This window comes from Phoca vitulina, unplaced genomic scaffold, assembly GCF_004348235.1.
Source record: "Phoca vitulina isolate PV1807 unplaced genomic scaffold, GSC_HSeal_1.0 scaffold67, whole genome shotgun sequence".
In the NCBI taxonomy this organism is placed as follows: Eukaryota; Metazoa; Chordata; class Mammalia; order Carnivora; family Phocidae; genus Phoca; species Phoca vitulina.
This window is the reverse complement of record NW_022589770.1, coordinates 9,376,182-9,403,771: the sequence shown is the minus strand read 5'-3', so window position 1 is coordinate 9,403,771 and position 27,590 is coordinate 9,376,182.

Sequence of the window (27,590 nt, the reverse complement as noted above, 5' to 3'; positions counted from 1 at the left end):
TCTTCTTTTAATATATAATGTATTTGTTGCACAGGTACAGGTCTGTGATTCATCAGTCTTACACAATTCATAGTGCTCACCATAGCACATACCCTCCCCAATGTCTATCACCCACCACCCCATCCCTCCCACCCCCCACCCTTCCAGCAACCCTCAGTTTGTTTCCTGAAATTAAGAATTCCTCATATCAGTGAGATCATATGATACATGTCTTTCTCTATTCAACTTATTTCGCTCAGCATAATACCCTCCAGTTCCATCCAAGTAATTGAAAATGGCAAGATTTCATTATTTTGATGGCTGCATAATGTTCCATTGTTTATATATACCACATCTTCTTTAACCATTCATCTGTTGATGGATATCTTGGCTCTTTCCATAGTTTGGCTATTGTGGACATTGCTGCTATAAACATTGGGGTGCACATACCCCTTCGGATCACTACATTTGTATCTTTGGGGTAAATACCCAGTAATGAAATTGCTGGGTCATGTGGTAGCTCTATTTTCAAACTTTTGAGGAACCTCCATACTATTTTCCAAAGTGGTTGCACCAGCTTGCATTCTCACCAAAAGTGTAGGAGGGTTCCCCTTTCTCCACATCTTCACCAACACCTGTTGTTTCCTGACTTGCTAATTTTAGCCATTCTGACTGGTGTGAGGTGGTATCTCATTGAGGTTTTGATTTGGATTTCCCTGATGCTGAGTGATATTGAGCATTTTTTCATGTATCTGTTGGCCATTTGGATGTCTTCTTTGGGAAAATGTCTGTTCATGTCTTCTGCCCATTCTTGATTGGATTATTTGTACTTTGGCTATTGAGTTTGATAAGTTCTTTATAGATTTTGGATACTAGCCCTTTATCTGATATGTCATTTGCAAATATCTTCTCCCATTCTGTCAGTTCTCTTTTGGTTTTGTTGACTGTTTCTTTTGCTGTGCAAAAGCTTTTTATCTTGATGAAGTCCCAAGAGTTCATTTTTACCCTTGCTTCCCTTGCCTTTGGCGATGTTTCTAGGAAGAAGTTGCTGAGGCTGAGGCCAAAGAGGTTGCTGCCTGTGTTCTCCTCTAGGATTTTGATGGACTCCTGTCTCACATTTAGGTCTTTCAACCAGTTGGAGTCTATTTTTGTGTGTGGTGTAAGGAAGTGGTCCAGTTTCATTCTTGTGCATGTGGCTGTCCAATTTTCCCAACACCATTTGTTGAAGAGACGGCCTTTTTTTCATTGGACATTCGTTCCTGCTTTGTTGGAGATTAGTTGACCATAGAGTTGAGGGTCCATTTCTGGGCTCTCTATTCTGTTCCATTGATCTATGTGTCTGTTTTTATGCCAGTACCATACTGTCTTGATGATTACAACTTTGTAATAGAGCTAGAAGTCTGGAATTGTGATGCTGCCAGCTTTGTTTTTCTTTTTCAACATTCCTCTGGCTATTCGGTGTCTTTTATGGGTCCATACAAATTTTAGGGTTATTTGTTCCATTTCTTTGAAAAAAGTGGATGGTATTTTGATGGGGATTGCATTGAATGTGTAGATTGCTCTACGTAGCATTGACATCTTCACAATATTTGTTCTTCCAATCCATGAGCATGGAACGTTTTTCCATTTCTTTGTGTCTTCCTCAATTCCTTTCATGAGTATTTTATAGTTTTCTGAGTACAAATTCTTTGCCTCTTTGGTTAGATTTATTCCTAGGTATCTTATGGTTTGGGGTGCAATTGTAAATGGGATCAACTCCTTAATTTCTCTTTCTTCTGTCTTGTTGTTGGTGTATAGGAAAGCCACTGACTTCTGTGCATTGATTTTATATCCTACCACTTTACTGAATTCCTGTATGAGTTCTAACAGTTTTGGGGTGGAGTCTTTTGGGTTTTCCACCTAAATTATCATATCATCTGCAAACAGTGAGAGTTTGACTTCTTTGCAGATTCAGATGGCTTTTATTTCTCTCTATTCTCTGGGGGCTGTGGTTAAGACTTCAAGTACTATGTTGAATAGCAGTGGTGATAGTGGACATCCCTGTCATGTTCCTGACCTTAGGGGGAAAGCTCTCAGTTTTTCCCCATTGAGAATGATATTCGCTGTTGGTTTTTCATAGATAGCTTTTATGATATTGAGGTATGTACCCTCTATCTCCACACTCTGAAGAGTTTGAATCAAGAAAGGATGCTGTACTTTGTCAAATGTTTTTTCTGAATCTATTGAGAGGATCGTATGGTTCTTGTTCTTCCTTTTATTTATGTATTGTATCACAATGATTGATTTGTGGATGTTGAACCAAACTTGCAGCCCAGGGATAGATCCCACTTGGTCGTGGTGAATAATCCTTTTAATGTACTGTTGGATCCTACTGGCTAGTATATTGTTGAAATTTTGGCATCCATGTTCATCAGGGTTATTGGTCTGTAATTCTCCTTGTTGATTGAGTCTTTGTCTGATTTTGGGATCAAAGGAATGCTGGCCTCATAAAATGAGTTTGGAAGTTTTCCTTCCATTTTTATTTTTGGAACAGTTTCAGAAGAATAGATATTAATTCTTCTTTAAATGTTTGGTAGAATTACCCTGGGAAGCCATCTGTCCCTGGGCTCTTGTTTTTTGGGAGATTTTTGATTACTGCTTCAATTTCCTTAGTGGTTGTAAGGTTTTCTATTTCTTCCTGGTTCAGTTACGGCAGTTGATACATCTCTAGGAATGCATCCATTTCTTCCAGATTATCTAATTTTCTGGCATATAGTTGTTCATAATATGTTCTTATAATTGTTTGTATTTCTTTGGTGTTGGCTGTGATCTCTCCTCTTTCATTCATGATTTTGTTGATTTGGGTCCTTTCTCTTTTCTTTTTGATAAGTCTGGCCAGGGGTTTATCAACCTTGTTAATTCTTTCAAAGAACCAGCTCCTAGTTTCGTTGATCTGTTCTACTGTTCTTTGGTTTCTATTTCATTGATTTCTGCCCTGATCTTTATTATTTCTCTTCTCCTGCTGGGTTTAGGCTTTATTTGCTGTTCTTTCTCCAGCTCCTTTATGTGTAGGGTTAGGTTGTGTACTTGAGACCTATCTTGTTTCTTGAGAAAGGCTTGTATTGCTATATACTTTCCACTTAGGACCGTCTTTGCTGCATCTCAAAGATTTTGAAAAGTTGTGTTTTCATTTTCATTTGTTTCCATGAATTTTTTAATTCTTCTTTCATTTCCTGGTTGACCCATTCATTCTTTAGTAGAATGCTCTTTAGCCTCCATGTATTTGAGTTCTTTCTGACTTTCCTCTTGTGATTGAGATCTAGTTTCAAAGGATTGTAGTCCAAAAATATGCAGGGAATGACCCCAATCTTTGGTATCAGTTGAGACCTGATATGTGACCTAGTATGTGATCTATTCTGGAGAATGTTCCATGCACACTAGAGAAGAATGTGTATTCTGTTGCTTTGGGATGGAATGTTCTGAATATATCTGTGGAGTCCATTGGGTCCAGTGTGTCATTTAAAGTCTTTATTTCCTTGTTGATCTTTTGCTTGGATGATCTGTCCATTTCAGTGAGGGGGGTGTTAAATTATTGTATTTTTGTCAATGTGTTTCTTTGATTTTATTGTTAACTGGCTTATATAATTGGCTGCTCCCATTTTAGGGGCATAGATATTTACAACTGTTAGATCTTCTTGTTGGATAGAAACTTTAAGTATGATAGAGTGTCCTTCCTCATTTCTTATTATAGTCTTTGGTTTAAAATCTAATTTGTCTGATATAAGGTTTGTCACCCCAGCTTTCTTTTTGTGTTCATTAGCATGTTAAATGATTTTCCACCCCCTCACTTTCAATCTGGAGGTGTCTTTAGGTCTAAAATGAGTCTCTTGCAGACAGCATATCGATGGGTCTTGTTTTTTAATCCAATCTGATAGCCTGTGTCTTTTGATTGGGGCATTTAGCCCATTTACATTCAGGGTAACTATTGAAAGATATGAATTTAGTGCCATTGTATTGCCTGTAAGGTGACTGTTACTGTGTATTGTCTCTGTTCCTTTCTGGTCTATGTTGCTTTTAGGCTCTCTCTTTGCTTAGAGGACCCCTTTCAATATTTCTTGTAGGGCTGGTTTCATGTTTGCAAATTCTTTTAGTTTTTGTTTGTCTTAGAAGCTTTTTATCTTTCCTTCTATTTTCAATGACAGCCTAGCTGGATATAGTATTCTTGGCTGCATATTTTTCTCATTTAGTGCTCTGAATACATCATGCCAGTCCCTTCTGGCCTGCCAGGTCTCTGTGGATAGGTCTGTCGCCAATCTTTCTACCATTGTGGGTTACAGACCTCTTGTCCCTAGCTGTTTTCAGGATTTTCTCTTTGTCTCTGAGACTTGTAAGTTTTACTATTAGATGTCAGTTTGTTGGCCTATTTTTTTATTTTTTTTTTATTTTAAGGGGTGTTCTCTGTGCCTCCTGGATTTTCATGCCTGTTTCCTTCCCCAAATTAGGGAAGTTCTCTGCTATAATTTGCTCCAAGATACCTTCTGCCCCTCTCTCTCTTTATTCTTCTTCTGGGATCCCAATTATTCTAATGTTGTTTCATCTTATGGTATCGCTTATCTCTCAAATTCTGCCCTCGTGATCCAGTAGTTGTTTATCTCTCTTTTTCTCAGCTTCTTTATTTTCCATGATTTGGTCTTCTATATCACTGATTCTGTCTTCTGCCTCATTTATCCTAGCAGTTAGAGCCTCCATTTTTGATTGCACCTCATTAATAACCTTTTTGATTTCAACTTGGTCAGATTTAGTTCTTTTATTTCTCCAGAAAGGTTTCTCTAGTATCTTCCATGCTTTTTTTCAAGCCTAGCTAGTATCTTTATAATCATCATTCTGAACTCTAGTTCTGACATCTTACTAATGTCTGTATTGATTAGTTCCCTGGCAGTTGGTACTTCCTCTTGTTCTTTTTTTTTTTTTTGAGGTGATTTTTTCTGTCTTGTCATTTTGTCCAGAGAATAGATGAATGAGAGCACAAAATGCTAACAGGGTTACAACGTCCCCAGAAAAGTATACACTAAACAAATCAGAAGTGACCTGAAACCAGGGAAAAGAAAGGGAAAGAAAGACAAATGAGAAAGAAAAAAGAAAAAGAAAAAAAATATGACCAAATATGATCAGGCTGGTGAATAGATCAGTGCCACACATTAGATTTTGGGTGTATTCTGGTTTGTAGAGGGAACTACCTCCCCAAATTTTAAAACCATAAAAACTTTTGTATGTACAAAAATAAAGGTAAATATGATGAAGGGATGGAATATGACTGTAAAGATGAAAATTACAAAAGATTTTATAAAAGGAATTGATAAGTTGGTTGAAAAAAGAAAGAAGAGAAATTAAAAAAAAAAAAAAAGGAGAGAATGTGATCAGGCAGGAGACTAGAACAAAGGCATACAGTAGAGATTTAGGGTATATTTTGTTCTGTTAGAAGAAACTGTATCCCAAAATTTTAAAGAAAGAATATATCTATCTATCTATCTATCTATCTATCTATCTATCTATATACCAAAAATAAGATTAATTACAATGAAGGGATAGAATATGACTCTAAAAATGAAAAATAAAAAAGATTTTTGAAAAAGGGTTTGATAAGATGTTGGTTGAAAAGGGAAAAATAAAAATTTAAAAAAATAGAAAAAGAAAAAAAGAAAATTAAAAAAATTAACTTTGCAAGGCTAAAGAATCAGGGGGAAAAAAACCATGAATTCTATGTTCTGTATTCCCCTAGTGCTGCTGTTCTCATTGACTGGTAAACTTGGTCTTTGCTGGCTGTTCTTGCTGACCTTCTGGGGGAGGGGCCTGTTGCAGTGGTTCTCAAATGTCTTTGCCAGAGGCAGAATTGCCCTGCCCTTGCCAAGGACCAGGCTAGGTAATCTGCTGTGGTTTGCTCTCGGTAACTTTTGTTCTCTGAAAGCTTTCCGTATAGCTTTGGAGGACGAGAGTGAAAATGGCGGCCTCCCAATCTCCACCCCGAAGGAGCTGAGATCTTGGGCCCCACTCCTTAGTGCGCCCCCAGAGAAAAGCAGTCAATCACTCCCCTCTCCCCAGTGTTCTACCACACTCTGTGCTCACCTAGCCTGTGACCGAGTGTTTCTATCCCTGGCACATGACCCCATTTGGATTCTTCAAACCAAGCAGATCCCTGCAGTGCGCTCCCACGCTGCTCCTCCTGGTGGAGGAAGGGGAATTTCCCCAGATCTGCTGCTTGTTGGGTCCCTGCTGGAGGAGCAGTGGCCTGACTGTGCCGTGGATCACGGTTTATGGCCACCTGGAGCTGAGAGCCTACTCTTTGGCTCCATCTGTCAGCCAGCTTCTCTGCTCTGATACCTCGGAGCTCTGCTGCATTCAGGCCCCCCCGGTCTTTCTGTGACCCCAAGGGTCCTGAGACCACACTGTCTCAGGGAGGATTCCACCCCTCACTTAGCCACTGGAGTGAGGTCCCTTAGCGGAACAGATTTCTAAAAGTTCTGATTTTGTGCTCCACTTCTCTGTCACTTGCTGGTAGCCAGCTGATGGAGGCTCCCTCCTCCCGTGGTCTATCTTCCTGAATATCACCTCTGATTCACTTCTCTGCACATCCTACCTTCCAGAAAGTGGTCACTTTTCTGTTCAGAAAGTTGCTGCTTTTCTTTTCTTCGATATCCTGTTGAGTTTGTATGTGTTCAGAAAATTTGATACCTATCTAGCTGAATTCTTGGGACCAGACGAAATTTAGGTCTCCTACTCCTCTGTCATCTTGTTTCTCCCTCCTCCTATTGTTTCCAATTCTTATAATAAATTGTAAGGTTCTTTAAACCTTACATGCCATAATGTATGTAAATAATATTATAGTGTATATATTATAAACCTAAAAGTGTAATTGTATAAACTTAAGTGTCTTTTCTTCCTCTCAGAATGTAAGTTTTATGGCTATATTTGGTAGGATACAAATTTATGCCATGCCTGAAAAAAATAGTCTTATGAAACTATTCATATAGTTATTCATATTATTTCTATCTGTATACTCAGAATATTGTACTTTAACATATAAGGTACCCACTAACATCAATTCACAGTCACTTTCTATTGTATCTTTTTGTAATCTTAGAGTATATACCCATGCAGAAGCATACTGCCAAGGAGGCTATCCACTTATGGTCAGATGTAGCTTACTTCTTATTGGAATAAAAAACAAGTGAATATAAACATGAAATGCATGTTGTTCAAGATGAGCTACCAAAACAGGTCACAGCCACCCACTATATCTTATGTAACTATCTTAGCAGTGCTGGCAGCAGCCTCTGAACTTTGGATATTACTACATTTTAAAAGGAGACTTGGCAGGGCCCCTGGGTTGCTCAGTTGGTTAAGTGTCCATCTCTTGATTCCAACTGAGGTCATGATCTCAAGATCCTATCAAATATTAAGCACTTTTTTTTTTTTTTTTTCCACAGATGGGCTTGGACATTGGAGTTTCTCAACCAACATAACTTTGGCCATAACACCATATCATGACCCCAACACAACTGTGAGTAAAAATGGTAAATACAGTTTTCTCATGTACCAGAAGGAAAATCATGGAATTGGTGAAAACAGTATCGTCTTTGCTTTACTAATTTAGTATCTATGTCCAATGAAGTTTGAGACTATGTATTTCTTTTTATTTTTCTTTTTTTAAAGATTTTATTTATTTATTTGAGAGAGATAGAGAGAGAGCCTGAGAAGGGGGAGGGTCAGAGGGAGAAGCAGACTCCCTGCTGAGCAGGGAGCCTGATGTGGGACTCAATCCCAGGACTCCAGGATCATGACCTGAGCCAGTGACAGTTGCCCAAACAACTGAGCCACCCAGGCACCCCTGAGACTGTGTATTTCTTGATGATCACTGCATTGCCAGTGTTTAGAACAGGGTTATAATATGAAAACAATGTTTTAGAATGAGTAAATACCAGCTATAAAAGTAAAACAAAATATATAGACAATCATGGAGCAACAATGGAAGTACATATGTTTGTGCCCAATAATACAATTATATGAACATTGGACTTAAAAAATGCCATTGCAAAACAATATTAATATGATCTTGTCTGCATAAAAATGGATGAACAATAATCTTCAGATGTTATGGTCAAAGGTGAGTGCTTGAAAGTCTTAAATAAGATTATTGAGATGTATTATTTTTTAATGTTTTTCTTTGTAGTTTTTAGTTTCAAGTGTAGGATTTAGTGTTACTTTTTAATCTTTAGAAATATTTCTTGTTGGGTTTAACCTAAAAAATTATTTTTCCTGCCAAAAGTCAGTGGAGATTTAACATTTGACTGAGGTAGATAGAAGATGGCACAAAGAATGCCTGCAAGTACAAATGGGATATACTAGAAGATGGCCAGTTTTTAAAGAGTGCAACATTTCTTAAATGTTACCACTTCAGAGATCTGTGTAAAATATACACAAGCTGTACCTAGAGTCACAGAAACAGAGTCAGTAACTACCTGGGAAAAGTAAGGAACTATTGTGGGAAAAACAGCATAAGAGAAGTCAGAGGATAGGGCAAGTATTTCCTAGAGTTGGGAAGAAAATGACCTCATTAGAACAGAAGACTAAAAAAGTCTTCCTTGGTTAAATTAACATCAGAACCACATTAGACCAACTAATTAGAAAACTAAACTTGTTGGAAGATTTGATAATTCTAATAACTATTTCTTAGCAATTTGTCTAAGATGAATTATGGAAGAATTGAGGAAGGAATCCTTAGACAAGTGTGCATGTTCGTGAGTTCGTAGATACAAGATAGAGCATGTTCGTAGAGCCCAAATGGGACCATCCTAGTGAAGAATGTTTTGTTTCCTGTGAAGAAAGTGTCTAAGTATAAATATTATACAATTAATTGCAATTTCTATCCACACAAAATGAAATCCAGAGATGAGGGTTTTTGCAGGAAAAAAAAAAAAAGTGGTTCATCCTGATCAACAATTACATAGAATTTTTGAAAATTATTTGCTAAAATTACAATTTTAAAAAATTTTCTGAATATTTACTTCGAAATAAAAAGACTCAACTAGGTGATAGAAATTTGAATGTTTTCATATGAATTTTACTAGGGTGAGTTTTGTGCATAGTACTGTGGGTTTGTAGAATATATGCTACAGGATTTCTAAAACTCTTTCAGGTGTTTATAATTAGCTGAACTGGTTTATTATTGGCTTAATAGTGTTGCTTTTTATTCTAAAATAAACCCTAAGTTCACTTTAGGTTTTTTCATGCCTTGGAGCAAAGAAAAACATTTGGATACTTGCCAAATCAAAAATTCTTTATTTTCCATTGAGGAAAAACATACAAACAGAAAATTGGATTACTATGGTTCATACACACACACACAAACACACACATTTACATATGTTTAGACAGAGACACAATTACACTCACACACACAAGACACACACAATGAACAAGCCAGATTTAAAAAGCACATTGAGGGGCGCCTGGGTGGTTCAGTCATTAAATGTCTGCCTTTGGCTCAGGTCATGATCCCAGGGTCCTGTGATCGAGCCCCACATTGGGCTCCCTGCTCAGTGAGAAGCCTGCTTCTCCCTCTCCTACTCCCCCTGCTTGTGTTCCCTCTCTCGCTGTCTCAGTCTCTCTCTGTCAAATAAATGAATAAAATCTTTTAAATAAATAAATAAATAAATAAATAAATAGTACATTGAGTTAGAAAGGTTTTCTGTGGATTTTTTTTTTTTTTGAGAGAGAGAGAGCACTCACACGCATGTGAGCGAGTGAGCAGGGGAGAGTGAGAGGGAGAGAGAGAATCTTAAGCAGACTCCACCTCAGCACAGAGCCAGACATGGTGCTTGATCTCATGACCCTGGGATCATGACCTAAGTCAAAAGCAAGAGTCAGATGTTTAACCACCTGAGCCACCCGTGCACCCCATGATTTTTACAGCAAATATTTTCTTATTTATTTATTTATTTATTTATTTATTTATTTATTTGACAGAGAGAGAGATAGCAAGAGCAGGAACACAAGCAGGGGGAGTGGGAAAAGGAGAAGCAGGCTCCCTACTGAGCAGGGAGCCTGATGTGGGGCTGGATCCCAGGACGCTGGGATCATGACCTGAGCTGAAGGCAGACACTTAATGACTGAGCCACCCAGGCGCCCCTACATTAAATGTTTTCAACATGCAGACTCATTTACCCTCAAAATTTTTCTCCTCCCTAAAAATATTTTTTAGCCATAAATTTCATAAAACTGCTTCTAAACAAATCCTTAATGCACCAATCCCCATTAAACCTAAATGACTGTTTGGATCCAGAACGAAAAGTATTTATATTCAGTATCTATAGAATAAAATAGCAAAAATAGGTAAATATTAGATGATAGAGAGTTTTTAGAATGAAAAAAGAAGACATTTTGAAACGGACTGTGATGGACTGTGAAAAAAATGGGAGAAAAAATGCAGCAATTGCCAACACTAGTGAGTAATCATGCAGTATTGTAGAAAGTATTCACTGATCAGCTCTTAGACCCAGCCTCCTAGCTACATTGTGTGATTAAATATGAGTAATATATAAAATCAAATGTTACAAATCTATTAACCAATATTTTACAGAACGCAAGCCCTATGTTAGAACTTGGCTAGATATCTATTTCTGTTTCCCTTCTAAAAGTAGATTTTCTCTTCTTTTTTTAATATATTATTTTAATTGGCTATTTAAGGTAATGAGGCCACACAGCCTGACATGCTGAGTTAGCAAGGAAAAGCAGCAGGTCTTTCTCTTGTAGACAAAGGCAGTTGTTCTGATAATGAAATCAAGAAGCATTTCTCACTTCATCATGACATCTTTTACAACCAGATTGTACTAGTCTTACACAAAACAAGTCTTAACATATTTAAAAGGATTGAAATCATATCAAACATCATTTCAGAACACAATGGTATGAATAAGAATAACAAAAGAAAAACTAGGAAATTCAAAGATACATGGAAATTACACACACTCTTAAATAACCAATGAGCCAAAGAAGGAACTAAAAGGTAAATAAAAATATATCTTGAAACAAACAAAAATGGAAACACAACATATCAAAAATTATAGAACAGCAAAAGCAGTTTTAACAAGGAAGTTCATAGCAATAAATAAATATTTGGGAAAAAAAAAAAAAAAAGACCTCAAATAAGCAACCTAAACTTATACCTCAAGGAACTAGGAAAAGAAGAAAAAATGAAACCCAAAGTTAGTAGAAGGAAGGAAAGAAAAAGGACCAGAGAGGAAATATAGATTAAAAAGATGATAGAAAGATCAACAAAAATAAAAGCTGTTAGTTGTTTATTTAAGAGCAACAATATTGACAAATTTTCAGCTAGACTGATGTTAAAAGAAGCCTCAGATAAATAAAATCACAAATGATACAAGACATTACAACTGATAGTAGAGAAATACTAAAGATCATAATAAACTACTATGAACAATTATACAACAAGTTAGATAACCTACAAATACTGGATAAAGTCCTAGAATCATACAACATACCAAATTGAATCATGAAGAAATAGAAAATCTGAATAGAAAAATTTGAGTATGGAGATTGAATCAGTAATCAAAAACCTCCCAACAAATAAAATTTCATTACCTGATGACTTTACTGGTGAATTCTACAAAACATTGAAGAGGAGTTAATGCCAATCTTTCTCAAACTTTTCCAAAAAATTGAAGAAGAAACACCAAAACTAATTTTACTGGGTCAGCATTACCTCAATGCCAAAGCTAGATAAGAAAACTACAAGCATAGAAAATTATGAACCAAAACCCTTGACAAATCTAGATACAAAAATTTTCAACAATATATTAACAAACCTAAATGAACATCACATTAGAAGGATCATACACATAGTCTAGTGGGATTCATCCTTGGGATGCAAGGATGGTTCAACATATGCAAATCATCAAGAATGAAAGATAAAAATCACATGATCATCTTAATAGATGCAGAAAAAATCATCTGACAAAATTCAAACTGTCATGATAAAAACTCTCAATAAACATAAAATCAGCTGTGTTTCTGTAGCTAACAATTGGAAAGAGATTAAGAAAACAATTCCTTTGACAATGGCATCAAAAAGAATAAAATAATTAGGAATAAATTTAACCAAGAAGGTGAAAGATGTACACTGAAATCTACAAAATATTTTTTTTTTTATAAGTATTTTTTTTTTTTTTTTTTTAAGATTTTATTTATTTATTTGAGAGAGAGAGAATGAGAGACAGAGAGCATGAGAGGGAGGAGGGTCAGAGGGAGAAGCAGACTCCCTGCCGAGCAGGGAGCCCGATGCGGGACTCGATCCTGGGACTCCAGGATCATGACCTGAGCCGAAGGCAGTCGCTTAACCAACTGAGCCACCCAGGCGCCCATGAAATCTACAAAATATTGATGAAAGAAATTGAAGACACAGATAAATTGACAGATATGCCATGTTCATTGATTGTAAGAGTTAATATTGTTAAAATGTTCATACTACCCAAAGCAATCTACAGATTCAATATAATCTCTATCAGGAGTTTAATGGTATCATATAAATAGGAAAAAATGCTAAAGTTCCTATGAAACCACAAAAGAACTTTAATAGCTACTGCAATCTCAACCAAGAAGAGCAAAGGGAGAGGCATCACGATTTTAAACCACATTACAAAGTTCTGATAATCAAAAGAGTATGGTATTGGCATTAAAACAGACACATAGATCAATGGAATATGATGGCCAATTAATTTTTAACAAAAGTACCAACATAGACTAGTCTCTTCAAAAAAATTTGTTGGAAAAACTGGATATCTACATAAAAAAGAATGAAACTGGACCTTTATCTTCTACAGCACATAAAAATCAACTCAAAATGGATTAAAGAATTGAATGTGAGACCTGAAACTATAAAATCTCTAGAAGAAAACTAAGAAGATAAGCTCCTTGACATTGGTCTTGGCAGTGATTTATTTATAAAATAAATTATTTATTCATAAATATAAATTTATAAATTATTTATTTATAAAACAAATGGGAATACATCAAACTAAAACATTTCTGTACAGCGAAGGAAACCATCAACAAACTGAAAAGGCAATATATGGAATGGGAGAAAATATTTTCAATCCACATATCTGATAAGGGGTTAATATCCAAAACATATAAGAAACTCAAAAAACTAAGTAGCAAACCAAACAAACAAACAAAAAACAAATAACCCAATAAAAAAAAAATGGGCAAAACACTTAAATAGACATGTGTCCAGAGAAGACATACAAGTAACCAATAGATACATGAAAAGATACTCAACATCACTAATCACCAGGGAAATGCAAATCTAAACCACAGTGAGCTATCATTTTGCACATTTAGGATGACTATTATTAGGAAGACAAGAATTAACAAATACTGATGAGGATGTGGAGACTAGGGGATACTAATACACTTTTGGTGGGAATGTCAACTGGTATAGCCACTATGAAAAAACATTAAATTAAAAATAGAACTACCATATGCTCTAGCAATCCTACTTCAGGGTATATATCCAACAAAAACAAAATCACTATCTCAAAGAGACGTCCGTACCCATATGTTGTTTGAAGCATTATTCACAATAGCCAAGATATAGAAACAACCTAAGTATCTGTTAACAGATGATCGGATAAAGACAATGTGATATACACACACACACACACACACACACTGAATATATATTAATATGAACATTGAATATATGTAGATATGAATATGTACAAATAATATGTGAATATTATTCAGCCTTAGAAAAGAAGGAAATCTGGCCATTTGTGATGAGATGGAGATGGATGAATGAACCTGGAGGACATCAGATAGAAAAAGACAATTACTGCATGGTATGACTGATATGTAGAATCAAAAACAAAAACAAAAACAAAAAAACAAAATTCAATCAGAAACAGAGTAGAATGGTAGTTGCCAGTTGCTGTGGTGGGTGGAAGAAATGGGGAGAGGTTGGTAAAAGTGTACAAACTTTCATTTATAAAATGAATAAGATCTGACAATCTAATGTACAGCATGATGACCATAGTTGATAATACTGCATTGTATACTTGAAATTTGTTAAGAGATTTTTTAAAATTCTTTTTTTTTAAGATTTTGTTTATTTATTTGACAGAGAGAGACACAGCGAGAGAGGGAACACAAGCAGGGAGAGTGGGAGGGGGAGAAGCAGGCCTCCCGCTGGGCAGAGAGCCCGATGCAAGGCTCAATCCCAGGACCCTGGGATCATGACCTGAGCCGAAGGCAGACGCTTAACCGACTGAGCCACCCAGGCGCCCCTGTTAAGAGATTTTTAAGTGTTTTCATCAAAAACAAAATAAAAGGTAACTATGTGATGTGATGGATGTGTTAATTAACTTCATTGTGAATCCTTTCACAATGTATATGTATCAAATAATCACATTGTATTCTTTAAATATATTACTATTTTGTCAATTATACCTCAAAAATCTGTAAAAAAAATACTTGATAGTTTCTGCTTAATTTACCCAAATCTATCCTAATATTGAGAAAATCAGAACTTCTCAAATTATCTTCTCCACTACTGCAGAAGCTCTTCCCACTACTTAGACTACCACCACTCTTGTCTCTAACTCATGAATATCTATTTATCCTTTGTAATTTAGCTCAACTGCAGCCTCATCTGTAAGCATTCCTTGTCAAGTCTCTCCTGTACTCCAGGAAGACTTAGAGACAATTTCTTTTGGGTATTCATAATATGTTGTGTGTGTGTGTATGTGTGTGTGTGCACATGTGTTATGTGTGTGTAGAGAGAGGATCTATAGATATAGATACACACATATATATTGTATTATTACACATCATTTGTACCATCATTATTGCTTTTTACAGACAGATTGAATATTAAGCATAGATTTACATATTTCAGCATCTAGCACAATCTCTGAAACAGACTAGCCACCCAATGAACGCTTGTAGAATATTTTCATAATTGAACCTTTCTTGCCTCCTCCATGAATTGGTTCCATCAATTATTATTGCTTTCTTTTACAATTGCAGTCTCCTCTTGGCTGGAGATTTCCTTTATACTTCAAAACAAAACAGAACAAAACACACTTTTATTACCTTGAACTACTGTATTTCTGAAAATTAGAGTTTATCATTTACTGACTCTTCTACCTTACCCCTCATTCACTTATTAGCCCTTGAAATAAAATATATTTTTTTTTCTTATCATTTGGCTTGAATTCCTTATCTGGAAATCACCAGTGACTCCCTAATTGTCAAATACTTTTTCACTTCTCACCTTGCTAGAACTTAATGTGACATTTAATACTTGTTTTTTCTCTTCTTGGACTTTTTAATTTTATGTCTTTGAGACTTTATGCTATCCTGGTTCTCTGATTAGTTCTCTGACTTCTGTATCCTTCTTCCCCTATCTGCAGTAGGATATTTTCTAGCTTATATCTTCTTTGTGTTTATCTCAACATTTACAACATTTGATATCATTTAGTTTCCCTGTAACATGGAGGGCATAAAGTCTATGTCTTTATTCTATACTTGTTGTTCATATCTTTTTGGATACACTGTTCATGTCTAATGTTCAACATTTCTGAATTAAAATGTGTCATCTTCTCCCGTATTACATATAACACCTTTCCCCTTTCATATTTCAATTAAGGATGCTGTATTATTCTCCTTACTGCAGCATGGATGTGGAACACAGGCATATGTTGACATTCCTCTCATATGTGTCTGATACAATCAATTTCTCACTCTTATAGGGTTCTTTTCAACACATTTATTATTAGTCCTTAGTTTTCTATTTCCCATTTCTGTAATACCTAATTTATATCCGATTTCATTTGGCTTTTATCTATTTGTAATCTACATTATCTTTTAATTTGACATTTACAAATTCTGCTTGGTCTGAATTTTACATAACACTGTTCTATAAACTTACAATGTTTTATAACTCTTCATATTTGTTCATTACTAATCAATCTGAAATACTCTTCCCTCATTCTTTACCTTTACTTTAAAGTGCTAGCTCAAAGTCATTGTCTCTGATTCCTTCAGGTAGAATTTCTCTGGCATCTATGTCCCAGCAATAACTCTCTTTTAACTCTAACAATTGATTTATGGTAAATCCCTCCTGTGCCTTTCCCTAATTTAATGTCACTGATATTTGAGATCTCTCTTGTACGTTTTATTCTTATCATAGCATTAGGCACACTTTTATGACTTACTGAAGTTAGGGACTGAGTTCAGTTTCTCCTAACATATTGCCTGGCACTAAATGAACATTTTTAAATATTTATTGAATGAATGAATTTGTTATAATCACTAGAAACTAGCTCAGAACTTAGTACAAAGGTTCTGTGTATGTCATCTTAAAATACAGACGATTACACAATATTATACCAAACCCAATATATTTTATATTTATGTGTGGGGGAAGAAAACATGACTGGGACTGCAGCAACATTGAATTTTACAGCAAATTAAAAGACATTTTGAAATAACTAAGATCAACATCATAATTATTGTGAATGTTATTTTAAATTGCTAAAATTTATTAGGTGCTTACTAGATGTCAGGTACCATGTTAAACATGAAACACACATGATCTCATTTCACCATCACAGGAACTATAGAATATTAGTAGACACAATGTTTTGCTTATATTTTACAGATAAAATATCTAAAGCCACACAGTGAGTAAATGCTATGGTAGGGATTCAGATATTTCTGTTTCAAAATCTCAGGCTCTTAACTGGTACATGCTCTGTCTTTCACTTTGCATATTGCACTCCAAATGTGTTTTTATTTTTCCTGACACAAAATAAATTGAAATGTTCTTTGTGAGTCATTCATTCAAGTACCATCAGTTGCCCTTTTCCTGATAATAACATGATTCAGAACTTTTAATAATGATTATAATTAAGCAGTGATATCATTGCCTCTCTGTTTTATGAGACAATAATCCAATTCCTAAACGGCTAAACTAGAAGGCCAAAGGCAGAGCAGTTTATCACAGCTAGAGAATCAGATTACTGCTGAGCAAAACAGAAAGCCTTGATATTATTATTATGTAAAGCATGTTTGAGGGTTAATAGCCCTCTCTCCAACATTTTTACAAAATGTTATATTGACAAATTTAAAAACAGAAAGAAAGATGCTGGTTCTATTGGATATGTCTGCTAAAGAGTCTTTGAATGATGAAAAAAATTAATTCTCTCAAATAGAGCACATTATTTGGAGTCAAGATAACTCAAGCCTTTTTTTACCTGATATACTTAAGTCATTTAACTTCACTGAAATTCAATTTCTATGTTTTAAAGTAACAGATTTCTTGTTCTAATATTCAGTGATTGGATATGCCAACAAAAAAAATCTTTGAAATCATAAGAAATGAGAAAAATAAAATGCATACATTTATGGATCAGCCTTGCTCTTTCTGTACATATGAACAAGTAACATAGTGTACTATATTGATATGTAGTACTTGTTAGGAAAGAATGATTTTCTACCCTAAAAAGGTACAACATAATGCCTCCCACTTTCTTACCTCCCACACAGTCAATTTAAAAAAAGGCTTCTCTACATACGTTTCCTTCAAAGGATCTGTCACAGAAGCTGATTGGCATGTCATAGCTTCAAAAAGATTAAAGATTCTCACATACTTTAATCACTGCTTTATGGATTTATATTAAAACCATTCCCACTTCCATAAACATCTAAAACCTTCAGAGCTGACTATAGATATTTGAAACATGCCATTAGCAAGAATATATACATAAATGCATATATTTGAAAACTGTTCTTAAACTCAGTCCGATTTCAGATATGCATATTCTAAATCAATAAGTAAAATATTTTGTTTAAAACATGTGTTAGCAATTATTTGCATGGCTATAACTATATATCATTTTAGAGGAAAGAACAATTATTTTTTTCCAATACAATGAATCTGGCTTTTTGAAGAACAATGGCACAAACCACAGAGAACAAATATAGTCACTGCCATAAAATAAGTTCTCCCTTTTTAGAAAGTACTACACAATATTTAAGGATTTTTTTTAAAGATTTTATTTATTTATTTGACAGAGAGCGAGAGAGAAGGCACAACCAGGAAGAGCAGTAGGCAGAGGGGGAGGGAGAAGCAGGCTCCCCACTGAGCAGGGAGCCTGACATGGGCTCGATCCCAGGACCCCGGGATCATGACCTGAGCCCAAGGCAGCCGCTTAACCAACTGAGCCACTCAGGTGCCCCAAGGATTGCTTTGATATTCCATTTCAGTGTGAAAATTCAATGACATAGTGTTAGATGATTTGTCTAGAAATAAAAATCAATTGGTTCCAGATTAATAGCTAGTGTAACAAGTGTAACATGGTTTTGATTGATTTTATCATCATTTTAAGTGACTATTTTGCCGTTATATGGATAGAAACTTAAAAATTTATAAATTTAATCACTAACAGTTTTTTTTAAATTATTCACTCACTTGTTAAAAAACAATAAGGCAGACTTTCTTCAAGTCAGGAGGGGCAATGAGGTTTTGCAGTGGGGAAAGAGATTGTGTTCAACTCTGAATACAACAAGGAAAGGTGAGAATTTGTAGCCAGAGAGCAGGTTGGGAATCAGTAACTAGAAAATTGCTAAGAGGAAACATCTAGTTAAGAGGGGATTCTGACTAAATTGACTTAACTGTATTCTTTCTGAAGACAGGCCGGGGTAATTAGACATCACCTGGGGAGTGGTGGAGAATTAGGAACCCATTCGATATAGAGAGTGATAGATATTGAAGGTGGGGAATTCTGACTAAAGTGACTTTGTAGGATCTTTGCTAAAACTTTACAATGCAAGATGAACACAGAAGTCCAAAAGTCGAGGTCTAGTTGAAAAGTGCTTAGAAGAGTCCTATTAGAGTTTGGTCAAGAAGAGAATCCTTGTCACATGGTTTATGAAAGGAAATGGCTCCTTTTATCTCTTATACTCAGTCAAGTGTACCATCTAACACCCCTACCCAGACTTCATATATATCTTCTTGTATATACATCAAAAATTTCATAATGGCATGTAAGTCCCTTTTATGAACTAGGCCAGAAGCCAGCAAACTATGCCAAATGGGCAAAATTTAGCCATTGCCTGTTTTTATAACTTAAGTTTTATTGGAATGCATCTATGCCCATTTGGTTATGTTTTAACCTGTGACTGTTTTCTTGCTAAAATGGCAGTGTTCAGTAGTTGTGCTAGAGACTGTGTGGCCTTTAAAATCTAAAATATTTACTTTCTGGCCATTTACAAAAAAAAAAGTTGGCTAATCTCTGTTTTAGGTCAAAACTTCCATTTCAATTTAATTTTTCTTATGTCTCCTTCATATGTCTTAAAATCCTATCAAAATCGATAACTTTTTGGAGTCTAAAAGTATGCCATTTCCTCTTCCTTTCCTGCATTTTTGCATATGCAAATAACCTTTACCTCAACGAACCCCTTATCTTTGTCAGCTCAGACACCACCGTAATTTTAAGGCCTAACTTGAATTCCTGCCAAAGCCTTATATCCATCCCTCCATTGAAATTGAGCTCTCCTTTTCCGAGCATCCGTGACATTTACTTTTGCAAATTATAACACTTGCTACATTCTGCTGTGTGTTAGAATTATTTGTGCATATGTTTCACATCCCTTATAAATCCATTAGCGCTTTGAGAGTCATTGCTAGGAATTACTAATCTAGTTATCCTCATCAGACCCTAACACACAGCACATATAGGTTTTCAGGGATGATAGAGTGCTTAGTGCTCAGAGTATTTCACAATCGAAGGGATTTAAGAAATGCAAATAGATCACATTATGGATAAAACAATAGAAGGAAAGAAAAGGGGAGAGTGGTATGTGAAATATAGAAAGCATCTGCATATTTACTGTGTAATTTGAGTGTAATCAAAAGGACTGTCTGCTTCAATGTAACTAACACTTGGTAGTGTCTTTCTGGGTAGCCAAACCATCTACCATGAGAAATACTGTTTTTAAATGTTTCAGATTATTTTATTATTAACTTAGAGTGTTTTTATTGTCAGAATGAAAGTGAAATGTTTTCCCCTGGGAGACATTTCTATAAAAATCATTTAAGAATAAAATTATAATGATAAATTAATGACACATTGGTTGATTGTACCAGAAAGCTTAGTCTGACAAAAAAAAAAAAAAAAAAAAGTGTAGTGGACATGAAAACATATGTCTTATTCTTTATCAAGTGAGAAGAGGAGAACACATACTATATTGCTTTTAGGATATGTCAGTAAAAAATGTACAATTCATTCAACAACGACGTACTTGAACAACAGAGCAATACTCAAATTATAGTCAATTAACTTATTGTCTCTAATCAGAAAGCCTAGCTGTAAGAAAATAGATGTCAGACACTTTATTAACTAGACTTTGATTTTTAGAGAAGTTGTACGTTTGCAGAAAAATTGAGCAGAAAGAATAGAGTTCCCATATACCACATCCCACCCTGCGTTCCCAAAGAGTTTCACTAATTATTAGCTTCTTGTATTAGTGTGGTACACATGTTACAATTAATCAAGCAATATTGACACATTAAATTCTAATAGACTACATTATAATACACTTTTTGTGTTGTGTCAGGTATCTACCATTACAGTACAATTCAAAATAGTTTCATTATGCTAAAAATCCCGTGTTCGGGTGCCTGGGTGGCTCAGTTGGTTGAGCGACTGCCTTCGGCTCAGGTCATGATCCTGGAGTCCCTGGATCGAGTCCCACATCGGGCTCCCTGCTCGGCAGGGAGTCTGCTTCTCCCTCTGACCCTCCCCCCTCTCATGTGCTGTCTCTCTCATTCTCTCTCTCTCAAATAAATAAATAAAATCTTTAAAAAAAAATAAAAAATAAATAAAAAAATAAAAAAATAAAAATAAAAATCCCGTGTTCCTCTTACTCATCTCTCCTTCCTTTTCCCCAAATTCCAAGAACCATAGCTGTTTTTCCTGTCTCTAAAGTTTTGTCTTTTCTAGAATATCCTATTGTCAATATTATATAGTCTACAGCATTTTGAGACTGATTTCTATCACTTACCAATATGTACTTAAGGTTCCTTCATGTTTTTCATGGCTTGATAGTTCATTTCTTCTTATTGCTGAATAAAATTCAATTGTATGAATGTACCACAGTTTGTTTATCCATAAATTTATCAATAGATTTTTGCAAAGGGTATGAGGGAGGAAGATTCGTGTCTAGATTCTTTCTTCCCCCATGTGAATATCAGTTGCTCAAGAACTTTTTGTTGAAAGATTATCTTTTGCTATTGAACTGCCTTTGCTTCTTTGTCAAACATGAGTTGACTGTATGTGTGTGGATCTATTACTGGGCTCAATATTGTGTTCCATTGATTTAGTGGTCTACTGTTTCACCAATATCACACTGTTTTCATTTCTGTAGTTTATAATAAGACTTGAAGTCAAATACTGTCAGTCCTCTAACTTTGTTCTTCCTCAAAATTGCGTTGGTTATTCTGAGTCTTTTCCTTTTCTGCACAAACATTAGAATCAGTTTGTGTATATAACTTGCTAGCAATCTGATTAGAATTTCATTTAATCTATAGATCAAGTTGGGAAGAATTGGCAGGTTAACAATATTGAATTTCTCCACTCATGAATATGAAATACCTCTCTATCTATTTAGTTCTTCTTTAATTTTGTTCATCAGAGTTGTAGTTTTCCTCACATAGATCTTGTACATGTTTTGTTATATTTACATCTAAGTATTTCAATATCTTTGGTGCTAATGTAAACCATATCATATTTTTAATTTCAAATTCCAGTTGTTTATTGCTAATATATAGGAAAGCAATTGACTTGTGTATATTAGCCTTATAATTCAACCTTACTATAATCACTTATTAGTTCCAGAAGTTTTTGTTGTGTTTGATTCTCCGGCATTTTCTATACAGACATTCATGTTATATGAAAACAAAGATAGTTTAATTTCTCACTTGCCAATCTGTATACCTTTTTACTTCCTTTTCTTGTTTGATTGCATTAGCTAAAACTTCTATAATATTGAATAGAAGTGTTGAAAGGTGACATCTTGCTTTGTCCTTGATCTTTAGAGGAAAAAGTCAGGCACTTTTGATGGTTAGAATAAAAACTGTAAAGACTTTGAAAAATAGTCCAGAAAGGATAATACCATGTTTGGGGCTTAGTAAATGGAGAAATCATGATAGTGATAGTCAGGAGCTAGGATTTACATTATAAAAGAAATTGATAAATACTGGTAATCTTTGTAGAATGTAGATATCAAAGGACTAAGTAGAATTCTCAGCCAGTTTTTTTTTATTAAGACCAGAATGGCTTCTCACACTACCTCTTCCATCTGTTCAAGACTTTTGCTCAAGAATGGTCAAAACTTAGCTCAAAACATAAAAAAATAAATGGGCAGTAAGCTATATTCTCTGCACACTTAAGAATGGAACTTGAGAATTTATTTTAGTTCATCAATCAGTCACGTCATGTAAATTGTCAAAAATATTTATTTGTCACCTAATATATGCTGGTCTCTGTAGTTATGGCTAGAGATATAGACAAATCCATTACCAAAATAGCTTGTACATAAGAAGTTCCCTTCACTCTATATTACTTCAAGGTTAACAAAACTATTTTAAAATAATTGACTTAGGGTTTAGTTTGATTGTCAGAGTTTGATGGAGAAACTGATCAGGATGTATATTGCTTTAGAGGAAAAAAAATCATGGATCAATGATTAAGTACATTAGTTTCCTAATAACTCCTGTAAAAAATTTCCACTTCAGTGGTTTAAAACAACATAAGTTTATTATCTTAGAGTTCTCCAGATCAGAGGTCTGACACAAGTTTCTCTAGGATAAAATCAAAGGGTCAGTAAAACTGTATTCCTTATTGGAGGCTCTAGGGGAGAATTGACTTCCTTGCGGTTGTAGTACTGAGGCCCTGTTTTCTTGATGGTTGTGAGTGGATAGCCATTACCAGTTTCTAGAGTCCCTCTTCATTTCTTGTCTCATGAGCCCCTCCCTTCATTTTCAAAATCGGTACTGGTGAGTGGAGTCCTTCTTAAGTCTCATCTCTCCTGCCTATTCTTCCACTTCAACCACTGATTTCTTAAATTAGGTGCACCCAGATATTTTGGAATAATTTCCCCATTTCAAGTCCCTTGATCTTAATCATTAAAGTCCCTTTTCCCATGTAATGTAATATATTCATAGATTCCAAGGATCAGGGCATGAACGTCTTTGGAGGGCCATTATTTTGTCCTCCACACTAGGTATTGAAGAAGACAGAAGAATTAAAGAAAATATTTAAGTGTAGGTCAAGAAAAATAACCCACATTTTTTTTTATAACAAAGATTTTGCACTTAAGATAATTTGGCTGAAAGTACAGAGAATTATGCTAAGCAAAATAAGTCAGTCAGAGAAAGACAAATACCATATGATTTCACTCATATGTATAACTTAAGAAAAAACAAATGAGCAAAGTGAAAAAAAAAGAGAGAGAGAGGTAAACCAAAAAATAGACTTTTAACTATAAAGAACAAACTAATGGCTATCAGAAGGGAGGTGTGGGGGGGATGGGTAAAATAGGTGATGGGGATTAAGGAGTACACTTTTTGCAATGAGCACTGGGTGATGTATGGAATTGTTGAATCACTGTATTGTACACCTGAAACTAATAACACGCTGTATGTTAAATAACTGGAATTTAAATAAAAACAAAAACAAAACAGTATGGTATTGGCACAAGGATAGACACATTAGATCAATGAAAATAAAAAAGAAACAGTAATAAACCCACAACTATATGGTCAACTAATATTCAAAAAAACAGCAAAAAATATCCAGTGGGAAAAAGACAGTCTTTTCACAAATGGTGTTGGGAAATCTGGACAGAAGCATGCAAAAGAAAGAAACCAGACCACTTTCTTATACTTTCTTATACACAAACATAAATTCAAAATGGGTTAAAGACTTAAATGTGAGACCTAAAACCATAAAAATCCTAGAAGATAACACAGGCAGTAACCTTTTTGACATCAACCACAGCAACTTTTTTCTAGATATGTTTCCCAAGACAAGAGAAACAAGAGTAAAAATATACTATTGGGACTATAGCAAAATAAAAAGCTTTTGCACACTGAAAGAAACAACAAAACTAAAAGGCCATCTAAAGAATGGAAGGAGATATTTGTAAATGACATATCTGATAAAGAGTTAGTACCTAAAATATATAAAGAACTTACACAACTCAAGTCCCAAAAAACAAATAATCCAATTAAAAATGGGACAGAAGATATGAACAGACATTTCTCCAAAGATGCCAACAGACACATGAAAAAATGTTCATCATCACTTACCATCAGGGAAATGCAAATCAAAACTACAATGAAATATCACCTCACAAGAAACAACAGATACTGTTGAGGATGTGAAGAAAAAGAAACTCTCTTGCACTGTTGGTAGGAATGCACACTGGTGCAGCCACTGTGGAAAACAGTATGGAGTTTCCTCAAAAAGTTAAAAATAGGACTCCCCTATGATCCAGCAATCACACTGCTGAGTATGTATCCAAAGGATATAAAAATGCTGATTTGAAGGGACACATGCACCCCAATGCTTACAGCAACATTATTACAAGAGCCAAGATATGGAATCAGTCCAAGTGTCTATTGATTGATGAATGGATAAAGAAGATGTGGAATAAGAAACAAAACAAATGAGCAAAGGGGGAAAAAAGAGAGATACAGAGACAAACTAAGAAACAGACTTAATTATAGAAAAGAAACATGGTTACCAGAGGGAAGGGAGGTAGGGGAATGGGTCAAATAGGTGATGGGGATTAAGGAATGTCTTCATTATCATGAGCACCAGGTGATGTATGGAATTGCTGAATCACTATATTGTACACCTAGAACTAATATAACACTGTATATTAACTAACTGGAATTAAAAATTTGAAAAAAAGAAGATAGAGAATTACTTAAAATATTTTATCACATTTTTCACTCATTTTAAAATTCTATTCATGTGTGTATTTTGAAATATTTTTAAATATTTGTAATTTATAAATAAATTATAAACATGAAAAAAGTAAATATTTGCCTTAATTGTGAACATTTAATACATGGTTTTCAAGTTCAAAAAACATGATTTCCTCAATATAGTTAGTTTTTCCATTTTTTAAAAAGATATTCATATATTACACAACAATTCTTTTAAACTTTTTCTGGAATATAAAATACTGTGTATATTTTAGTACTTAAAAATTCTTTTTCTCCAACGTTTTGAAAAACATTTATTTCACTTAAGTACTGGGAGGGCCTATATCACATGATTGTTTTTTCATATGAACACTTAGCACTTTGGTGAATATTATTAAAAAAGCAAAGAATGAAAGGGGAATAGGCACAATTTCTAGGATATTCAGGTTTCAGTGGAATTAAAGTGTTATAATTTACTTTCATTCCTATAATACTTTGTTCTTATCATTGATTCAAGATTATAGATGGCATTTAAATTATTATTGGCCTAATTCTTCTGCTAAACTGTATGTGCTGCTGGAGGACAAGTTTGTTGTTCTTTCCTTATTTTTTTCAATGATTTGTAGTGCTTGCCATATAGTGAGAACTCATTTTGAGTTAAACTTAAGAGTTACAGCAAAGCCAGTATTTTTCTTTGCTTAGGTTTTAATTAGTTTCTACAGAAACTATTATATTAGCCCAGCTAAATACCTATTAGTGTGTTTTATATAAAATGGAATAACCTCAAGGAGCCAGTTTCACTTTCATTTAACCAGTTTTATTACTTTTTAGTGTGGGGTAGTAATGCTTTTTAGGATAAAAAGAGCCTATTTGAGTGCAGTCTTTGGATTGCCAAGTATTTTTTTTTTTTTTTTTTTAAGAGAGTAGATCTTTTTCTTTAAAGATTTTATTTATTTGAGAGAGAGAGAGAGAGAGCATGAGTGGAGGGGAGGGACAGAGGGAGAAGCAGGCTCCCCTCTGAGCAGGGAGCCCGATGCGGGGCTCGATCCCAGGACCCTGGGATCATGACCTGGGCCGAAGGCAGACGCTTAACCGACTGAGCCACTCAGGTGCCCCGAGGATTGCCAAGTATTTTAACAGACTAAAAGAACGTCAAAAATACTTGCAAAAGTGTATGCAATAAAATTGTCCTACCCATTTAAGGTGGTAGTTAGCAAACTCTTACTTTTATTCTACTAATTCAGACATTGTTATTTCTAATAGAAATTGAAATTTCATAGCAAACATAAACCAATGTATATTATCAAATCTTTTACTTATATAGTGCTTCAATCAATTTCAATAAAAACCCCAATTGCAGAAAAATAGCATAAATAGTTTTCCATCTGATATAAATTACAATAAGGAGAAGTTGCAGTCCACTTCTTTTTTTTTTTTTTTTTAAGATTTTTTTTATTTATTTATTCATTTGAGACACAGAGATACAGAGAGAGAGCATGAGCAGGGAGAGAGGCAGAGGGAGAAGGAGAAGCAGGCTCCCTGCTGAGCCAGGAGCCCGATGTGGGGCTCGATCCCAGGACCCTGGAATCATGACCTGAGCCGAAGGCAGATGCTTAACCATCTGAGCCACCCAGGCGCCCCAGTTGCAGTCCACTTCTATTCTTACTCCATTAAGTTCCATTTTTAGAGGGGCCTGCTTTGACAGCACTACTGAGTATGCCTTTGGCCTTCTTGAAATTTTTCTTGCTGTTATTTTTTGGCAGTGAGAATATGGAATATGCCTCCATAATGGGCTAAATGTCTATTACTAGATGTCCTGCTCCCATATTGAGACATCAGGTATGCTGTCATCCCTGAACTGATTGGGAATTTTTCAGTTGCATATAAAGCAAAATCTGACTTCAACTAATTCATTAAAAGAGAAATTTACTATGAGGATAATGGCATGTCTTATAGAACAAAAAGGATAAAACCAAAGCTGGCCATCAGAAGCAAATGGGATTAAGGACCTCGGATCCAGATTCTAATGTCCTTGTTTGTCTCTACTCCTTAGTATGCTCAATTACCTCTCCTTTTTTCCCCCTCTCTTCCTCTTCCTTTCTTTTACCTTCTCTCCAATCTCTCCCCACTCCATCCCTCCACTCCTTTCCTCCCAACCTCTTTCTCTCCAGACATACATTTTGTTCTTCTGTGGTAAACATAATAGTTTATGGTTAGGATTAGTACCACCAAATACCATCTCCAACTAGAACACTGATCTCCATTTTCCAAAATACAGTAAATAAATTGGTATTTAAAAAATATTTTTGCACATTGATAGGCTAGGCCTGAGTCAGCAAACATTTTCTGTATAAAGCCAGATAGTAAATGTTTTAGTCTTTTCAGGCTATGTTGTTACTGTTGTGACTATTCAATCTTGTCATTATAGTAAAAAAAAAAGGAAAGAGAAAAAAAAAAGAAAAGAGAAGAAAGAAAGAAAGAAAGAAGAAAGAAAGAAAAAGAAAGGAAAGAAGAAAGAAAGAAAGAAAGAAAGAAAGAAAGAAAGAAAGAAAGAAAG